We start from the raw sequence: 19,838 nt of genomic DNA, 5'->3' as shown, positions 1-19,838 counted from the left end.
GAGGAGGAGGAGGAGGAAAAGGAGGAGGAGGAGGAGGAGGAGGAGGAATCAATGAGTAATGGATACAAATATTTGTGTGCCTTGAAACCCAGGGAGTCAGAATACTTTAAGACACAGAACTGTGGCTTCGTGGGTTGTCCTTTGTCCATGGGACTTCACTCGTCTCCCTTCTTGAACTTGTTGAGGTTATTTTTCCCAGTTCTGACAAGAGAGGCCTATAGTTCAGAGATCATCTTTTGAAATGGAGTCCCTTATGTGAGCTGTTCACTTCTTTTTTACTGTATATTAATTGTACAAAGGGAGCTTATTGTTATATTGTCTATATAACTTCCTCTATTAGTTTTTCATTTCCCCCTTTTTATTTTTATTCTTTTATTTTTATTGTTATTATAAAGTTGATGTACAAAGGGGTTACAGTTACATAAGTAAGGTAAAGAGTACATTTTCTTTTGGACAATGTCACCCTTCCCCTGTTTTGTTTTTGGTGCCAGTTCTGGGGCTTGAGCTCAGGGACTAAGTGCTATCCCAGGGCTTCTTTTACTCAAGGCTGGATCTCTAGTTTTTTGTTTTGGGGCTTTTGTTGTTGTTGTTGTTGTTTGTTTTTGTTTTGGTCAGTCATGGGGCTTGAACTCTGGGCCTGGGCACTGTCCCTCAGCTCTTCAGCTCAAGGCAAGCGCTCTACCACTTGAGCCACAGTGGCACTTCCAGCTTTCTAGTGGTTTATTGGAGATAAGAGTCTCCCGGATGTTTCTGCCCAGGCTGGCTTTGAACCACGATCCTCAGATCTCAGCCTCCTGAGTAGCTAAGATTACAGATGTGATAGATCTCTAGTTCTTGAGCCAACAGCTCCACTTCTGGCTTTTTTTGGTAGTTTAGTAGAGAAAGTCTGTGAGATTTCTTGCCTGGACTGGCTTCAAATCATGATCTTCAGATCTCAGCTTCCTGAGAAGCTAGGATTACAGGTTGTGAGCCACCAGCACTTGGCTCCCTCACTGTTTAAATAAAAAAACAATTTTAGTGATTTCATTATTGTTTTCATACTCTGGATAGCTTGGCCCTTTAAAGAGCTTATTTACTACTGGCCTGCAATGATGTAGCACCCTTTACTAGCTGCAAATAGAGACAGGAAATTTCCTTTTACAGGAGGGAAAAGTAGGAGGTCTTAGAAGCATTGGACCAGATGCCAGGAGATCACAGCTCAGATCTGGCCCCTTGAATTCACTGTGTGATTTCAAGGAGCTACCTTCTCTATGGGCCTCATCCTCCTTTAAAACAAAGGTGGTGAATTCAGTAATTCTCAGCTGATATTCACCACATAAATATGCACCAAGGTTCCACTTCAGTGTTTTAGTGGGACCTACTCTTTAGTGGGATACCTGGATATGTATTTTTTAATGTTATAATAATTCCAATGAATACTCCTAGGAAAACGCACCACTCTAGGTATGTTCAAAGGTCTATTCTGGCTCTAACATTCTAGAAGTCTGACTCAATTTCCAGTCTCTTTTCTCCCCTACGCTGTTGCCTACTAAAGCAGTAGCAGTGACAGAAGGCAAGGCAAATCTTAGAAATCCAGAATTATTCCTGATGAGAAAGGGAATGAGATAAGAATAAGTCTTAAGTTTCAAGCCTAGCAGCCTTGAATTGTGATCACAATTGCCTGCTGACAATAACAGAACTAGAAGACTAGCCTAAGCGGGGAAAGGGGGTGGGGGGACTGAATTGGGCATGGTAGATATTTTGCTTGTTTTGCTTTGCCCAGACAGCATTCAAAACTCATTCCTGCCTGGGACAATGCCCCATTCTAAGGATAAAAGGGAAGAGGCTGAAGCAAGGGGCTATTCTGCTACGCTTCTCCCTGCCCTCAGCAGCCAGGACATGACACATGACCCGGGCTCAGCCCCCTTCTGACCTTCTAATCTCCAGTGAGTGACACAAAGACATAGAGACAATTGGAGTTGCTCTTAGCAACAGAATTAGTAGGTATCCAACTGCAATGGCAGCAGTGGCTGTCAGATACGGACTTGGAAGAGGGGTAGTTGGTGTTGTTACCTTGGGGATGGTGGCCATGCCAGATTGTCCCTAAGACAGGAACTCAGTTGTGCCCCCACTGCCTGGTCTTTCTAGATTATAACCACATCTGACTCTCCCACCTTCCTGTCACCCCTGCATCCTTTCAACAAATTCTCTTTTTTTCCTTTTAGGCTGTGGGACTTGAACTCAGGGCCTGGGAACTTCCCTGAGCTTTTGCTTAAGGCTTATTATACCCTACCACTTTGAGCCATGGCTTCACTTGCAGTTTTTAGGTAGTTAATTAGAGAAGAGTCTCATGGGCTTTCCTGCCTGGGCTGGCTTTGAACCTTGATCCTCAGAGATCTCAGCCTCCTGAGTAGCTAGGATTACAGGGGTGAGCCACCAGTGCCTGCCTTCTAAATTCCATTTTTTTTCTGAAATCATTTACAATTTCTGTCATTTGCACTAGGGTACTCTGACCAAGATGCTGGTTTTGTTTTTCAAGGATTACCTTAAAAATGGTAATTAAGAGTTCTCTGCACTTGAAAATGATCCAAGAAGCTTAGGTCAATAGTCTAGAGCAGAACCAGCCCAAATAGCACATGTTGCTTTTTTTTCTCAATATCTACCTATGCCATAGACCCCAGGGAAAGTGGGATTGGAGCGCTCACTTCAATGCAGGGTAGCACCTAGAGCAATTGACTGTGTAACCACACACACACACACACCGATACTTCCTCCAGCTGCTCCTGCTCTACCATCCGTTCAGTACTTCCCGAGTATTGCATCCCTGCCAGAATCATCTTCCATTCCTCCCTGCAGTGCCTACACCCAAGTAGCTCTGCATGATGCTGAACTTCCATTATTAAGCCTTCCTCACTTCCCATCCACATCACTGCAAACCTTTACTCCCTCTGGATGGTGGCTCCAGCTTCTCTCTCTCGTATTGATTGACTCTGACTCTGGTGTGAATCGAAACCATTCTGAGCCAGGCACTGGCTGCTCATTGTTATAGTCCAAGCTACTCAGGAGACTGAGATCTGAGGATCCTGATGAGAAGACAGCCTGGACAGAAATGGCTGTGAGACACTTATCGCCAATTAACTAGCTTTAAAAAAAAAAAAAAAAAAAAGCCTGGCTGGAGGTGTGGCTGGAGTGTTAGGTGGAACACTAGTCATGAGTGAAATGAGTGAAAATCCCAAGTGAGAGTGGAAGGCCTTGAGTTCATACTAACACACGGGCTGGGAAGGTGGCTCAGTGGTAGAGCGCATGTCTTGCATGCCTGAGGCCCTGGGTTTGATTCCTCAGCACCCATGTAAGCAAAAAGAAAAAAGCCGGAAGTGGCACTGTGGCTCAAGTGGTAGAGCGCTAGCCTTGAGCTGAAGAGCTGAGGGACAGCGCCCAGGCCCAGAGTTCAGGCCCCACAACCGGACCCCCCCAAAAAAATACTAACACACAGACACAGACACACACACAGACACAGACACACACACACACACACACACACACACACACACACTGCCTACTTCTATTAGAAGACCTTTCTGCAGGCCATGAACTCCCTGTTTGCACTTCTCTTCCCCCTTCATTTCTTTGGTGACCTCTTCTTCCCTTGCCACCTTCATAATATCATTCTCCTACAATTCCTTCCCTTTTGTTTCAGAGGAGGAGGTGCAGTCCTTTTTGCCAAGCTAAAACCTCTATGCTTGATGTTCATGCCATCTTCTCGGCCTCCTTCACCCCTTTCCACACATTCCACGAATACAAAATATAGTAAGACTTGGTCTCTGCTCCCTCCAAGTCAAGATTCATAAAAGAATAACAGAATTATATAACAAACAGATGTGAGGTGTTAAGAAGAGAGCAAAAGTGGAGGTCCTGGGGAAGGTGTCTGTAAATGAGATGTTTGAGCTATGTTTCGAAGGATGGGAGGGAATTCACTGGGCAAAGACAGGGGAAGGCATCTCAGAGTAAAAACTGAGAGGAGGCACAAATGTGCAAAAGTTTAGAATCTGTGTGGAACTAATAAATGAATTGGATGTGGCTAGAACATTGGGTGGAGTAAGACTAGAAAACTGAACATGAATTAGAAAAACCATAACTTATTGAGCCAGGTACCATGCTAAGCAATAACATGCCTATTTTATCTAACACTCCTGTATTATGTCTGTTTTATAGAGCAATACACTTATGATATTAGGGGAACCATTGAAAGATGTAATATTTGGATCAAAGGAGTATTCCTGATTTCTATTTTATAAAGATAACTATCAGACTGTAATTACCAGCAAGGAAAACAAATAATAATCTTGTTTCAGGAAAGTCAATGAGCTATCTCAATTCTTGCATTAGAGTAGAGAATTCAGGCAAGACTTGAAACATAGTGCAAGTGGTAATAAAGCTCATTAGGAAAGGAATACAGTTTCAATAGACTGAAAAGAGGTGGGGGGGGGAAATGACAGGATGAGCCTTTGAGGTTTGAGTACATACGGAGATTGGCTATGAGAAATGTCTAGCCCCAGTTTCAGCCTAGAGTTAAGGTCACCAGTAAGCAACAGTGTCACAAGGTTAGAACTTTGCAGAATTACAATGTACACATCAGTATGGGGGCTACCAGATCCCTAGAGTAAAGTAAGTTAAAGATCCATTGCTCCAGGGACAGTTTGTCTCTGACCCATCTTAGACTGAAATAAAACCTTGGCTTAATCTTTAGGTAGGTGAGGAACTCAGAAACATCTTAGGATATCCTATGACGGCTACTTTGATCTTAACAGGGATTGGTCCTCTATGGGTTGGAAAGTTTAATTACAATGTTGTCTCTCAGAGACCTTGTGATCACTTTCTTATGATCTCTTTCTCCATTTCTGGTTCCCTTTGCATTTCCCCAGGCCCATTTCTTACGTTCCAGAGACTCTGTGTGTGTGTGTGTATGTGTGTGTGTGTGTGTGTGTGTGTGTGTGTGTGTGTGTGTGTGTGCGCGCGCGCACGCCCCAATCCTGTGGCTTGAACTCAGGATCAGGGCCTGGGCACTGTCCCTGAGCTTTTTGGCTCAAGGCTAGTGCTCCACTATTTGAGCTATAGTTCCATTGTGAGTCTATGAGTATGTTATGAGTCTAACATACTTTCTGTCTAGGTTGGCATTGGACTGTGATCCTCAGATCTCAGCCTCTTGAGTAGCTAAGATTACAGGCGTGAGCCACCAGCACCCAGATCTATTTTGTCATAAATAAATGGATAGACAGTTATACTGAGAAGAATGAAGAATTTGCCTCAGAAGAAAATGTCAGTGGAGATACAAAGCAGCTTCTCACAGACTGATTTTTCTCTAGAGAGCACGGATAGAAGATGGACTCATTTGAAAGGTGGGAAGAGATTGCGTGCTTTCCCATCCCAAGTTCCTTTGTCCTGAAGGAAGACAGGTTTGTACCACAACCTACCAGTGATCAGTGAGAAACGTGGTTGCTCTATTTATTCTACAGTGATCATAATCCCACAGTTCTTTGTTTACTAGCCATGAGCTCTGCTCTCCCCTCCCAGAGAATAGTCTGCTAGTGTCTAAGGACTGTGATGTCTCTGAGTGACCACAAGGGGGCAAACTGAGACTAATAGTCTCTCCCACTCGGTTTCCATGGAGCCTAACAGATGTCAGAGCTGGTACTGTTTTAGAAGCCTTAGATCTGAGGCATCTGATCAAACCCCTTTGTTTACAGAGGAAGAAAATGAAAATCTAGAAAGGGTAAATAATTGGCCAAAGTCATGTAGTAAGTTGTAGGAACTAGAAACCAAGTCTTCTGATTAGTCCAGTTCTTAAAACATTCTACCACACTAAGATATATAGATAGATAGATAGATAGATGAGATAGATAGATAGATATAGTCATCATATTTAATTCTAGGATACACTAATTTTTAACTATATAATTTCTATGGAAATGACTTTTCCCCTTCAATTTAGCTTTAAGAACATGAAGCCAGGGACCTAGTTTTGAACAGCATTGACTATCTTGTCCAGGTACCTAGCTCATCATGCCATAGGCACCCCAAACCCCATGCAAGACTGGGGATTTTGACAAATACTGTGCAATTGCTATGTGGCAGATCCAACAATAGCTCCTGAGCACACAGAGGAGTTCAGTGTCTAGGAGGCAAGAAACCTTTAGCTGAGGAGAGGGGGGGGGAAGGGAGAGAGAGTCTGTGTGCTGGTCCTGGGGCTTGAACTCAAGGCTGGAGTGCTGTCCCTGAGCTTTTGTGGCTCAAAGCTAGCGCTCTACCACTTGAGTCTCACTTCAGCTTCCTGGCTTTTGCTGGTTAGTTGGAGATATGAGTCTCATGGCCTTTCCTGCCTGGACTGGCTTCAAACTGCAGTCCTCAGATCTCAGCCTCCTGAGTAGCTAGGATTACAGGTGTAAGCTGTAGGCACTCAACTAACTGAAACCTTTAAATGAAATTCAGGAGAGGAGCTGTGAGCAGTGGTATAAAACAAAGCCACATGGAGGGGTACAAAATTGAGTCCTAAAGGAAGAATGGGAAGTCATCAAGGCAGGAATAAGGGAAGAATAAGTAGAAGAACAACATAAAAGCCAACACAAAAGCCAACACATAGAGGTAAGAAGCTGTGGGGTGCAAGGTGAAAAGATTGGTTTTGAGTAGCTGGAGCATACCCTTACCAGAGTCAGTGCAGCCTTCTACCTGAGCCCTTGCACCCAGCAGGAGAAGAATTCAGGCAACACATAAAGTGTAATGAAAATAAGATCATCTATTAGGAAAAGACTGTGCCAAGTCAGACATTACTATATCAAATAAACATTGTGAAGGGCAAAGAAGTATTAAGTGGCAGGGGCATGGCATGGGATGAGAGCACTTTGGTTTGTTTTCAGCCATCTTTAGGGTACAAACATGAGTGTTAGCTTTAGAGGAAGAATTAGAGGCAAAGGTATACATAGTTGGGGTCCTGGTTATAGGTGTGATCTGCTGGTCATCTCTATTCTGGTTCTCCCAGGCTCTGGGGAAGTTACCACTGTCATGACTTGAGAGGAGCACTCTTTATTTTTTTTTATTGTAAAAATACTGTACAGAGGGTTACAGTTACATAAGTAAGGTAATGAGTACATTTTCTATGCAGCATTGTTGCCTCCTCCTTTGTTTTTCCCCTACCATCCCTTCCCTCCTCCCAACCTCCCCAACTACTGTCCCCCCCATCAAAGTTGTAAAGTTCATTTTCTTTTTCTTTTTTTTTGTCGGTCGTAGGGCTTGAACTCTGAGCCTGGGTGCTGTCCCTCAGCTCTTCAGCTCAAGGCAAGCGCTCTATCACTTGAGCTACAGCGCCACTTCTGGTTTTCTGGTGGTTTATTGGAGATAGGAGTCACATGGTCTCTCCTGCCTGGGCTGGCTTTGAACCGCGATCCTCGGATCTCAGCTTCCTGAGTAGCTAGGATTACAGGCGTGCTGTAAAGTTCATTTTCAACATAGTGTCTTGTACATCTCGTTGTTACAGTGGGTCAACCTGTATCCTTATTTAAGCATTGTGTTTTTTCCCTTCCCCTCCCCGAATTAGAGAAGTGTTTATATAAGATGCAGGGCACTGACATCAAATACAGTGAAAACGAATTATACTGTGGGGGAGGACATACAAAAGAAAAAAATCACATAGTACATTATAAGTACATGAAGAAGAACAGCAACAAAGATAAAATCTCTTGTGTCCCTATCTTGGGGTTCATTTCACTTCACATCATCTTATATGGTCCAATGTACATAGCTTTTGACCTTTTTGGCTTGTTCTAGACATATACTAGTTATTGCAGATAAGGGAAACCATGGGACCTGTGTTTCTTTGGGCCTGGCTGAGGGGAGCATTGTTGTTGCCATGAGGTGATTCCTCCTGCTCTAGGTACAGCCTTTTCACTGTAGGTCCCTCTAGGGTCTGTCCTCTGAGGCCACCCTTAGGGGTAGTTTCAGTCCCTCATCATAAATGTGACAGTCTTGCCTTTCCTGGAACCCAAGGTGACTACAAAGTGACAGTAGAGAGGACAGCTTACAGCAGAGACAAACAAAATGGAGGCAATGATGACCGGCTTTTCTCCTTTTATTATTTTGTAGGTCCAAGTAAAGAGGCAATGCTTTTTAGGAACAACAGAAAAAGCTAGCTAAACACTTGTTGTAAGCACTTGCAATAAACCAGAAACAGATCATCTCCAGGGCCAACTGCATTCATGGCTGGGTTCTGAGCATTTATTGAGATGTTCTGTGAGAAATTCTTATCCCTGGCTCAGTCTATAGGACTCGGGTCACTGATGAATCAGGAAAGGTTGTGGTGTGTGTATGTTTGTGTGTGTGTATGTTTGTGTGTGTGTATGTGTGTGTTACTTTTGTACCAGTCCTGGGGGCTTGAACTCAAGACCTGAGTTTATCCCTAAGCTTATTTTTGCTCAGCTCTAACACTCTACCACTTGAACTCCAGCTCCATTTCCAGCTTTTTTTTTTTTTTTTGAGTAGTTCATTGGAGATAAGAGTCTCACAGACTTTCCTGCCTGGGTTGGCTCTGAACTTTGATCCTCAGCTCTTAGCCTCCTGAGTAGCTAAAATTATAGCTGTGAGAGCCACCAGCACCCAGTGAGGATGTTTTAATTACAGTACAATATTTCTCTCTGAACACTTGTGATCTCTTCCTCACGTGATCACTGCTTATATCTCTCTACTATTTAAAATTCCTCAAGGACTGGAAGCCTTGAAGAATTTTCCATTTTAGGTCTTCTTTGCATATTCCCATCATTTACAGCTAGCAGCTACCTATTCATACTATGTGAAAGAAGCTGGACTCTAGGCAGAAGTGGAGTAAATAAAACTAGAAAGGACATTGGCAGTCTGTTATAAAGTTGTTGTTCATTCATTCAACAAACACTGAGTACTTTTGGTGCCTGGCAGCCCTGTTGTTTTTGTTGTTGTTCATGATGATGATATAATGAAGATGACAATGATGATAATTTGTGCGTGTGTGAGTGTATGTGTGTGTATGAGAGAGAGAGAGAGAGAGAACAGTGAGACTTGTGGTGATGAAAATCTTAAGCTGGCAGGCTGGCTGAATATCAAATATTTAGAGGTTAATTCTTCACAGGACTCAGATAATACAAATAAATATTCTGTCGTCCTCTGCTTTTTTTCTGCTCACCGCACTTCCAAACATGATAAATGTTCCTAAAACTTAGTAGCCTTTCTGTAGAAGTGTAGCAAGCATCCATCCCACAAAGCAACACTGTATAAGGACAGGATTCTCTGTCATTCCAGGGAAATTAGTGTAACAGGAAGCGGAGGGCTCTGTGGTAGGCAGACAAAGCCAATTTCTCTGGAAAAAAAAAAAGGCTAATACTACAAAAAAAGACTGTGCTGAGGCTGGCATACGGTGAGCCTAACTGCAGATCTAAGAGAACAGGCTATTAAAAGGGGCAAGCATCATGAAATGGGAGGAGACGGAGTCAAAAGGACTGACTGATCCACTTCTAAGCTTCATCATTTATTATGAAGACAAAGTCTTGAGGTCAAGTTCACACCTACACACAGACACAAAAAAACCACACACACACACACACACACACACACCAATCAAGACCCTCCTCTGTGCAAGGCACTGTTCTAATCTCTAAGGATATAGCAGTGATTGGGACTAAAGGCCCACTTGGGCATTGGTGGCTCACAGCTGTAATCTTAGCTAGTCAGGAGGATGAAATCTGAAGATTATGGTTCAAAGCCAGCCTCGGCAGATAAATCCAAGAGACACTTATCCAATTAGCCAGCAAAAAGCCAGAAGTGAAGGTGTGACTCAAATGGTAGAGCACCGGCCTTGATCAATACAGCCAAGCAAGAATGCTAGGCCCTAGGTTCAAGCCCCAAGGGCTGGAGGCATAGAAATGGTAGAACATCCACCTAGCAAGCATGAGGTACTGAGTTCAAGCCCAAGTACCACAAAAAGATAAGGTTCAATCTGTACTAGACCTTTCATGCTCATGGGGGAAGACAGATCACATACAAGTGAGGAAATGTATGAACATAAAAGAAGACACTATATAGAAAATAAGTAGAAGGCGGACACTGCTACCTAAGTTAGACCAGGGAATCTCACTGAAGAAGTGATATTTGAGCTGGGCAGAGTGCCATTGTGGGAAAGCATTAAAAGCAAGAGAAACAGCCAAGGCCAAGATGCTAAAAGGAGCTGAGCAACTCGGTGAGTTCAAAGGCCAGAAATAGAGCCAGTGGGCCACAGCACAAGGGAAGGAGGTCTGAAGCTGCCATATAGGCAGGGGAAGCTCAGAGAGGGGTTTACAAATAGCACTACAGATTTGGAGTCTAAATGCAAGAGGAATAATTTATCAGGGATTTACTTGTTTGTGTGTGGTGGTAGTACTGGTGTTTGAATTCATCATGATTGCGAAGCAGGCACTCTACTACTTGATCCATGCTCCCAGTCCTTTTTGCTCACTTGTTTTTCATATAGGTCTTTGCACCTTTGCCCTAGTCAGCCCCAGATCACAAGCCTCCTATCTCTGCTTCCAAGCAGCTCCAGGCATGCTAGTGCCTGACTTGTTGCTCCTGTTAACATTTTACTTAGGCTGACCTGATCCATTTATCTCTGCCTCCTGAGTAGCTGGGTTTACCAGCATGTACCACCACACCTGGCTCTGACTGACATTTTTAAAAAGAAAAAAGACTTGTACTTATTACTTGACTCATGTAACTGTAACCCCTCTAAATATTACCACTATAATAAAAAAAGAAAGAAAACTCTGATAGCTCCTGATTCCCACCTTTGGGTGGATACAGATCTTACTGCCATCTGGGCTGTGTGTCCCAAGTTATACAGTACCACTCAGTGGCACTCTATTTCTCAGCAGACCTATTGACAAAGGCAGAGGAGGAACTGCTTTGTAGAAGTCCCCTTGAGTGATAGAAGGTCCATTTGCCGTGATGCTTTGTTAGTGAGAAGGCCTGCAGTAGAGGAGGCTCTAGAACCTAGATGACTACGTTCCATGTATTCCACTAACAACACATCATCTCTACCCAGTTTCCCCATGAGGGCTCTTTGAAATTAAGGCTTATGGGTTCTCTAATATGGCTTCTTTTTTCCTTCCCTCCCTCCCTCCCTCCTTCTCTCCTTCCTTCCTTCCTTCCTTCCTTCCTTCCTTCCTTCCTTCCTTCCTTCCTAACTTCTTCCTCCTCCTCTTCCTCCTCCGCCTTCTCCTTCTCCTCCTCCTCCCCCTCCTCCTCCTTCCTTTTTTTCCTGGAGTTTTGAACTCAGTATCTCATGATTTCTAGGCAAATGCTCTACCACTATCAGTGCTTTTTGCCTTAGTTATTTTTCAGATAGAGTCTCCATTTTTTGCCAAGATCAGACTGTGGTCTTCCTACCTAAAGCTTCCCCCAGAACTGGGATGGCAGGAATCATCACATCACCAGCTAACCCTGGTTTCTTGACACTCCCTCCACCACACTTGATATATACAAGTGGGAGGAAATGGTCCATGAGAGCAGGGGAAAGAAAGACAAAGATGTTCATACAGTTACATAAAGCTCAAACAAATAGTGCGCTTCACTTTGAGAAAATCCAATCACTCATTCACATAGATGTTTATGGAGCACTCACAATGCACCAGGTACTATTGTAGATAGTAAAGATCCATTCCAAAACATAATAAAACTATGTGCACATTATTGGAGGTCCAGATGAAGTTGGCCTAAAATAATAGTAGGTTTTAAAAATACACATAGATTGGGGACTGCGGCAGAGTGGGGATTGTTCACTTTACAATTAAATTCTGATAGCTCCTTTAAACAAGATTTTCCTCTGTGTGTGTGTGTGTGTGTGTGTGTGTGTGTGTGTGTGTGTGTTATCTGTGTTATTCTCATGTAATCATCCTGTTGAAATTTTCTTTTTTTTCTTTTTGTTTTATGATTGTACTAAGGTTTGAACTCTAGACCTATGCTTGCTAGGCAAGTACTCTACCAACTGAGCCACATCCTGAACCCCATTTCTTTTTGTGCCAGTCCTGGGGCTTGAACTCAGGGCCTGGGCATTGTCTCTGAGCTTCTTTTACTCAAGGCGAGCACTCTACCACTTGAGCCACAGCGCCACTTCCCCTATTTCCATTTTTAAGAATTTAAGTTTATATTAAATTAGATTCTGTCACTGGGGTTTGAACTCAAGGCCTTATACTTGCAAGGCAGGCCCTCTACCACTTTAGATATCGATCCAAGCCCCTCCTCCTTTTATGGTTTTAGTTATTTTTTGGATTGGGTCTTGTGCTTTTGCTGGGACCAGCTTTGGACCCTGATCCACATATCTCTCGAATAGCTGGGGCACAGACACTCACTATCACACCTGACATTGATTGAGAGAAGACTCTCACCTGGCATTGGAATCTTCTCAGTTTTTCCAACTCCCAAATAGCTAGGTATGAATCACCATGCCTGGACAGTTTTATTGTTGGTTGATTGGTTCATTGGTTCATTGGTTTTTTTTTTTTAAGCTGGTCTCAAACTCATGATCCCTGTGTGACCCCCTCCTTCTTGATTATCATCATGTGCCACCAGGGCCAGCCATCCTTTTTGTTTGTTTGCTTTTAATAAAGTCTTATACTTTTGCTTGGGTTGGCCTCAGACCTTGATTCTCCTACCTCTGTCTCCAGAGTAGCTAGATTACAAGTGAGTACCACCATGCTCAGGCCCTGTGGTAAATCTATTTTAGAATCATACTGTCAGAATTTAGTGGGCTATGAGAAGGCTTTCCTTGACCCTAATACTTATATCCATATCACAGTGACAATTTCACATAGTTAAGCAATCTACCTTCTAGGAGGAGGCCTTTTAGCCACAAATAACATGCCACAAGAGGAAAGGTTACAGTAATAGAGTATTGCTCAATAAACTTCTATTTACCACTGGCAACGCTAAAGAAGACAGGAGGTAAAGAGCAGTTTATAGCTAAAGGCACTCACTGCAGAGCAGGTCACAGTAAACTTACAGATAAAACAACGTGAGAATGATGTAATGGAAGAAAAGAAGTAAGGAAGAGGAGAGCAGATGCTTTACTTTATTTTTTCCCCATGCTATGGTCTTGGGGTTTGAACTCAAGGCCTGGGCACTGTCTCTGAACTTCTTTTGTTCAAGGTGAGTGCTCTACCACTTGAGCCACAATTCCACTTCCAGCTGTTTGGTAGTTAATTGGAGATAAAGAGTCTCATGGACTTTCCTTCCAGGGCTGGCTTCAAACTGTGATCTCAGATCTTAGCCTCCTGAGTAGCTAGGATTTTAAGCATAAGCCACCAATGCCCAGAGAGCAGCTACTTAAAAGACAACCTGGGTTCTGTTTTCTGTGTGTGTATGTGACTTGAACTCAGGGCTTCTTGCTGTCACTTCGTTAGTTCACTAAGGGTGGTGCTCTACCACTTGAGCTGTGGCTCTACTTCTATCTCTACTTCTATCTCTACTTCTATCTTTTTTTTTTGTCGGTCGTGGGGCTTGAACTCTGGGCTTGGGCGCTGTCCCTCAGCTCAAGGCTAGCGCTCTACCACTTGAGCTACAGCGCCACTTCCGGTTTTCTGGTGGTTTATTGGAGATAGGAATCTCACAGTCTCTCCTGCCCGGGCTGGCTTTGAACTGCGATCCTCAGATCTCAGCCTCCTGAGTAGCTAGGATTACAGGCGTGAGCCACCAGTGCCCGGCTCTACTTCTATCTTTTTGTTGATGAACTGGAGATGTTTTGTGGATTTTATATTTCTGCCCAGGTTGGCTTTGAATCATAATCCTCAGATGGCAGCCTCCTGAGTAGCAAGGATTACAAGTGTGAGCCACCAGCACCTGGCTCATTATCTATCTTGTTCCTCACTGTGTCTCCAGCACCTACCACTCTGCCTGCCACTGAGTGTGCACTCAGTAATTGTTGCGTGCAGGAAGGATGCTGGTAGCAATGACCTTGACCTTTGGAAAATAAGTAAGTTTGCTAGACAGCAAAGGTGGGTACAGGAAGGGCATTTCAGGCAGAAGAAACAGTATATTTAGAGGTACAGAAGATTAAGAGCTCAGCACACTTGAAAAAAAAAACCTCACTGTGGCATAGGGGCCTGGAGACAGAACTGGTAGGGGCAAGTGTGAAGAGGAGATCTTTCTCCCTCTGATCTCTATAAAGCTCTCAGAGACAAAAAGAGGACCAAGTGTATATATAATATAATATAATCACAGCTGCTCTGGAGGCTGAGGCAAGAGGATTGAAAGGTCAAGACTACCCTGGGCAATTTAGTGAGACTTTACCTCAAAATTAGCAAGGTAGATACTGGTGGCTCACGCCTCTAATCCTAGCTACTCAGAAGGCTGAGCTCAGAGGATCATTGTTTGAAGCCAGCCCAGGAAGGAAAGTACATGGGATTCTTATCTCCAATAAACTTCCAAAAAGCTAGAAGAGGAGCTGTGGCTCAAGTGGTAGAGTGCTAGCCTTGAGCTAAAGAAAGAAGCTCAGGAACAGTGCCCAGGCCCTCAGTTCAAGCCCCAGGACTGGTGCGTGCACGCATGCACGCGCGCACTCGCACGCGCACACACACACACACACACACACACACACACACACACACAGGAGAGAGAGAGAAAGAGAGAGAGAGAGAGGAAGAGGGAGAGAGAGAGAGATCTGGGAAGTAGCTCAACAGCAACGCACTAAGCTTAACATACACAAAGACCTGGGTTCTACTCCCAGTACTATAAGAAGAAAAAAGACAAAAGGAGTTAGTTTGTTGTGTAGATCCATGGGAGTGAAGTGACAAAGCATCTGATTTTAGTTTCACATAAAGATCTGACAGAAATGTCTAACGCTGGGGTAGGCTGTCCCAAGCACTGAGCCAATTTCCCCAGCTCAGAAGCAAGCAAATGTCTGACAAATTCTCTGTTCGGGAGATGCATTATTTCTTTTCCTGACTAGCTTTGGAAGAATTTGTCAAATCTCATTTTTAAAGGATACTAGATAATAGATGGGTGAATATCTTCAATCCTTTTTCTGCAGAAATCCCAGGAACTTTCTTCAAATGTTTGGTTTCTTTTTTTCTTTTTCCTCTTCTCTCTCTCTTATTTTTTTGGCTATGGGGCTTGAACTCAGGACTTGGGCACAGTCCTTGAGCTCTTTTGCTCAAAGCTAGCATTCTACCACTGTGAGTCATGGCTCTACTTCAAGTTTCCTGGTGGTTAATTGGAGATAAGAGTCTCATGGACTTTCATTCCCAGACTGGCTTTGAACTGTGATCCTCAGATCTCAGCCTCCTGAGTAGCCAGGATTATAGGAATGAGCCACCAGCATCTAGTTCAAATGTTTGATTTCTTTCTTCTCCCTCTTACCCCTTCTTCACCTCTATCCTAGGTGCTGGGGATCCATCAGGGCCTTACTCTGGCTAACCAAGCACTCTACCCTTCCCTCCCCCCCCCCCCCCCCCCCCCCCCCCCCCCCCCCCCGCCCCGGAAAGAAAAAAAAAACAGAGCTAGGTGCTGGTGGCTCATGCCTATAATCCAAGCTACACAGGAGGCTGAGGATCAAGGCTCAAAGCGAGCTCAGGCAGGAAAGTCTATGAGACTGTTATCTTCACTAAACTACAAAAAAAGTCAAAAGTGGAGCTGTAGCTCAAGTGGTAGAATGCTATTCTTGAGCAAAAAGAAGGTCAAAGACAGAGCCCAAGTCCTGAGTTCAAGCCCCAGGACTTGCATACATACATACCTACACACACACACACACACACACACACACACACACACACACACACACCGTATGTTTCCTACTGATTAAATCTCAGGCCATAAGAGTGTTAAAACTCTCCCTTGAATAGACAATGTTTTTCAAATTGCTAGTCTTTACTCAGTAGTATAACTATCATTATTACTATTGTCAGTTGTGGGGCTTAAACAAAGGACCTGGGCACTGTCTCTAAGCTCTTTTGCTCAAAGCTAACACTGAACCACTTTGAGCCATAGCTCTACTTCCTGTTTTTGAGTGGCTAATAGGAGATAAGAGTTTCACAGGAACTTGTTTGTCCAGGCTGGCTTTGAACTGTAATCCTCAGATCTCAGCCTCCTGAGTAGCTAGAATTACAGGTATGAACCACCAGGGCCCGGCAGTAGTATAGCAGTTATTAATTCAAAACCTTTATGTGCTAGAGACTTTGCTGAGGGCTGGAAATTGAAGCCTAAATGAAAGGAGAAAAAAGCTCTGTACCTACAGTGCAGGGCATTATGTAGATAATTATTTATACTACAATAGTTACAACACAAAAAATTCATTTGTCAGACAGGTATGGTAATGTGCATGTCTAATCCTTACTACTTGAGAGGGAGAGGTAAAATGATCTTGGTTCAAGTGTAGGCCAAATAAAGTTTGGGTGACAATAAATACAATACAATACAATGAAGGCCCAGTCTTAATGGGTCACTCTTGTCATTCTACTTACTCAGGAGGGTGAGATTGGGGAAGACCTAGGTTCAAGGCCAGCTGGGCAAAAAGTTTGAGAGACTTCATCTCAGTCAATAAAAGTCAAGCCTGTCATACCAGCTACTCAGAAAGTGTAAGTAGGAAGATTACAGTCTGAGTCAGCCCAGGCATAAATACAAGATCCTATTCAAAAACTAGCTATGGCAAAATGGCCTGGGGGCATGGCTCAAGTGATAAAGCTAAGCTTAGGTCTCTGGGTTTAATTTCTTTTCTTTTCTTTTTCTTTGGGGGGGGGGGGGGGTCCAGTAGTGGGGCCTGAACTCTGGGCCTGGGCGCTGTCCCTCAGCTCTTCAGCTCAAGGCTAGCGCTCTACCACTTGAGCCACAGCGCCACTTCTGGCTTTTTTCTTTTTGCTTATGTGATGCTGAGGAATCAAACCTAGGGCCTCAGGCATGCAAGGCAAGCACTCTACTACTGAGCCACCTTCCCAGCCCCTCTGGGTTTAATTCCTATGTGGCATAAATAAGTAAATATGAATAAATTAATTAAGTTTTGTATCACTTTGTCTGGAGGGCATTAGGAAAGACCTCAGAGGGGAACCGACTCAGAGATGACTTTGAAAAGCAAGGTGGCATTCATTAGCCAGGTATAGTTTGCACACCTGTAATCATAACTACTCCAGAGACTATGGCATGAGGATCAAGAGTTCAAGGCCAGCTTGGATAAGTTGGTGAAACACAGTTTCAAATAAGATTTTTAAAGGGCTGAGGCAAAGCAGTTGCCTAGCATACTCTACTCCATGGGTTCATATCCCAGACAGGGATTCAGTGTATGAAGGAGGAGAACATGGGATCGAGGAAAAGGAAAATATGTACAACGATGTGCAGGCATGGAGATGAAAGGCTGCTTTGGGGATGTGAGTGGTTGGTAAAAGTGTAAGGTAAGTGATAATGAAAGGAAATCAAATGTTCATTGTCTTGAAGCCAACAGTGAATTGTTTTAAGTTTTATTTCACCTGTAAGTGATAGGAAGGCCATAGTGGGTTTTTTGGTAGGAAAAGTGATGTAATGATATCTGTAGTGGAAATAGTCAGTAGAACTCTTATGGCAAATGTGAGGAAAATATATTGGGGTTGGGTGACCCAGAGTAGGAACAGAAGACCTGCTGTTTAGTGGATGCTAGGGAGCTAGCAATGCACATCTGTAATTCCAGTTCTCAACATGGAGGATGAAGTAGGAAAGTCATGAGTTCCAGGCCAGAGAAAACAAGCAAAGAAGGAAGGAAAGGAGGGAGGGAGGAAAGGAAGGAGGGATAGGGAGGGAAGAAAAGAAGAGAAAGAGAGAGGGAGAGGGTGGAGGAAGGAAGGAGAAATAAATGGAGAAATAAATTAAGAAAGAAAAAGGAACAAAATAAGGGACTTAGACAAGTCTAAATAAGGAATGCTGAAGTGCTGAATTCCTGCATAAGGCAGAGGGAGGGAGAGGAGAGATGAGAAGTGGAGCCATTTTTATAAAGTAGGATGAGTAGAATGAAGGGAAGGCGAATCTTAAACCACCTCTTACATTAAGCCATGAATATATGTGTACACATATTTTAAACAAAGATGGAGAGCAGTAAGATCTCATTCTCAGACATTTGGGATGAGCTTATACAAAAGTCAAACATGAAATTGAATTCTGCATTCTCCAAAAGCCAAGGCAAGGAGGGATTCATAAGGGCACACACAGCTTCAACTATCTGTTCATATGAAGTACTGCACCCTCAGGGAGAGGGAGAGACGGGCAGATGCATAGTGGAGAAGTAAATCTGAAGGACACTGGGGACAGGTCATGTTGTTATGTGATTCTGAGGGCTCTATCTGAGCACACTGGTCGTTTCTACTGCTCACTGTTTGAGGGGCCAGGGGTGCCCAGGGGAGCCCAGCCTTGGTCCAGGAAGTTGTCTTTACACACTACCAATCACAATATTGGAACCTGGGAGAGTCGGGTGTGACTCCACACCTCTTCTTACTTCTTAACTCCTGTGTCCTCCTCTACATGCCCAGAGAAACTGGGCACCAACATAATGGAGCCAGGACATGACTCTGCCTTTTTGATTTCAGAGCCTAGATATTTCTTTTTCTTTTTGTGCAGTTCCTGGGGCTTGAACTAGGGACCCGAGCTTTGTCCCTGAGCTTTTGTGCTCAAGGCTAGTGCTGAGCCACAGCTCCACTTCTGGCTTGGGGGGAGGTGATTAATTGGAGCTAAGAGTCTCATGGACTTTCCTGCCTGGGCTGGCTTTGAACCAAGTTCCTCAGATCTCAGCCTCCAGAGTAGCTGGGATTCCAGGCGCCTGGCGAGCCTGGATATTTGCGGCATGGAAGGAGCTTGCTTGTTTTTTCCTTAGGGTCCTGTTGGTTTATGTGCTCACACAAGGCATGGAGCAACAGGCCACCGACTGAGGGAGGTTGGGGGCCCTGCCCTGAAGACTTGGTGGCCTCAGGTGACACTCTCCTTTGACCCAGCTCTGGCTGAAACTGAAACTGACGTCACCTGTGAGAGGCAAGGCCTCACACACACAGGTTAAGAAGAGGTCTCTAGGAGAGAAGGCTTCTTCGGAAAGTTGGGGCGGGGTCCCCCCCATGTGTCCAATGAGGGCAGGGGTGGAGGGCGACGCTGGGGAAGGGGTGGGAAGGCAGCTGACACCCAAGACACCTGGAGTTTCTGCCATCTTCCCTTTGAGGCTCGAGTGATGTGCCCTTCATGATCTCATTCCCAACCACTGTGGGAAGATATTAAAGATATTATAAAGGCATTAAAACCCCTACTTTAGAGCCGGAGCAAGAGACTCCGAGGTGGCGTGCCCGAGACCACAAACTGAATTAAGAATGGCAAGTGTCCTGATTCCATCCAGATGCCGAGCTGCAGGCACGCACCGCCCGGCGCCCGGCCCGGAGCGGTCTCCACCTCCCCATCCGATCCCAACAGCTCCTCCTTCCCCACCTGAAAGTCCTACCTCGAGCCTAACTAGGCGTCGCCCCCTCGCCTCCCGCCCCGCACCACTCCCCCCCCCCCACCCCGGCCTCCCCGCCCCCGACCCGAGCACTCGGGGCAACGCGGGGAGTCAGGGGTTAATACCCCCTCCTCCCCGAGCCCGGGCGGCCCCTTCCCCCTCCCCAGCCTCCTGGCCTCCCCTCGGCGGGCGCCGCGCCTGCAGCGTCGGTCCCGGAGACCGGCACGCGGGAGGAGGGGGGAGAAAGTGGGCCTGCATCGCGAGTGGCCAATCCACGAGTCCGCGGAGCGCCGGGGGCGGCGCCAGCGCCGGGCCAGCGCCAGGCTGGGGCTGCCTGCTTCCCGCGGCAAAGTACAAATGCGCCCGAGCGCGGCGCCTGGCGCCCTTG

This window comes from Dipodomys ordii, unplaced genomic scaffold, assembly GCF_000151885.1.
Source record: "Dipodomys ordii isolate 6190 unplaced genomic scaffold, Dord_2.0 Scaffold22, whole genome shotgun sequence".
In the NCBI taxonomy this organism is placed as follows: domain Eukaryota; kingdom Metazoa; phylum Chordata; class Mammalia; order Rodentia; family Heteromyidae; genus Dipodomys; species Dipodomys ordii.
Note: the sequence above shows the minus strand (reverse complement) of the source record.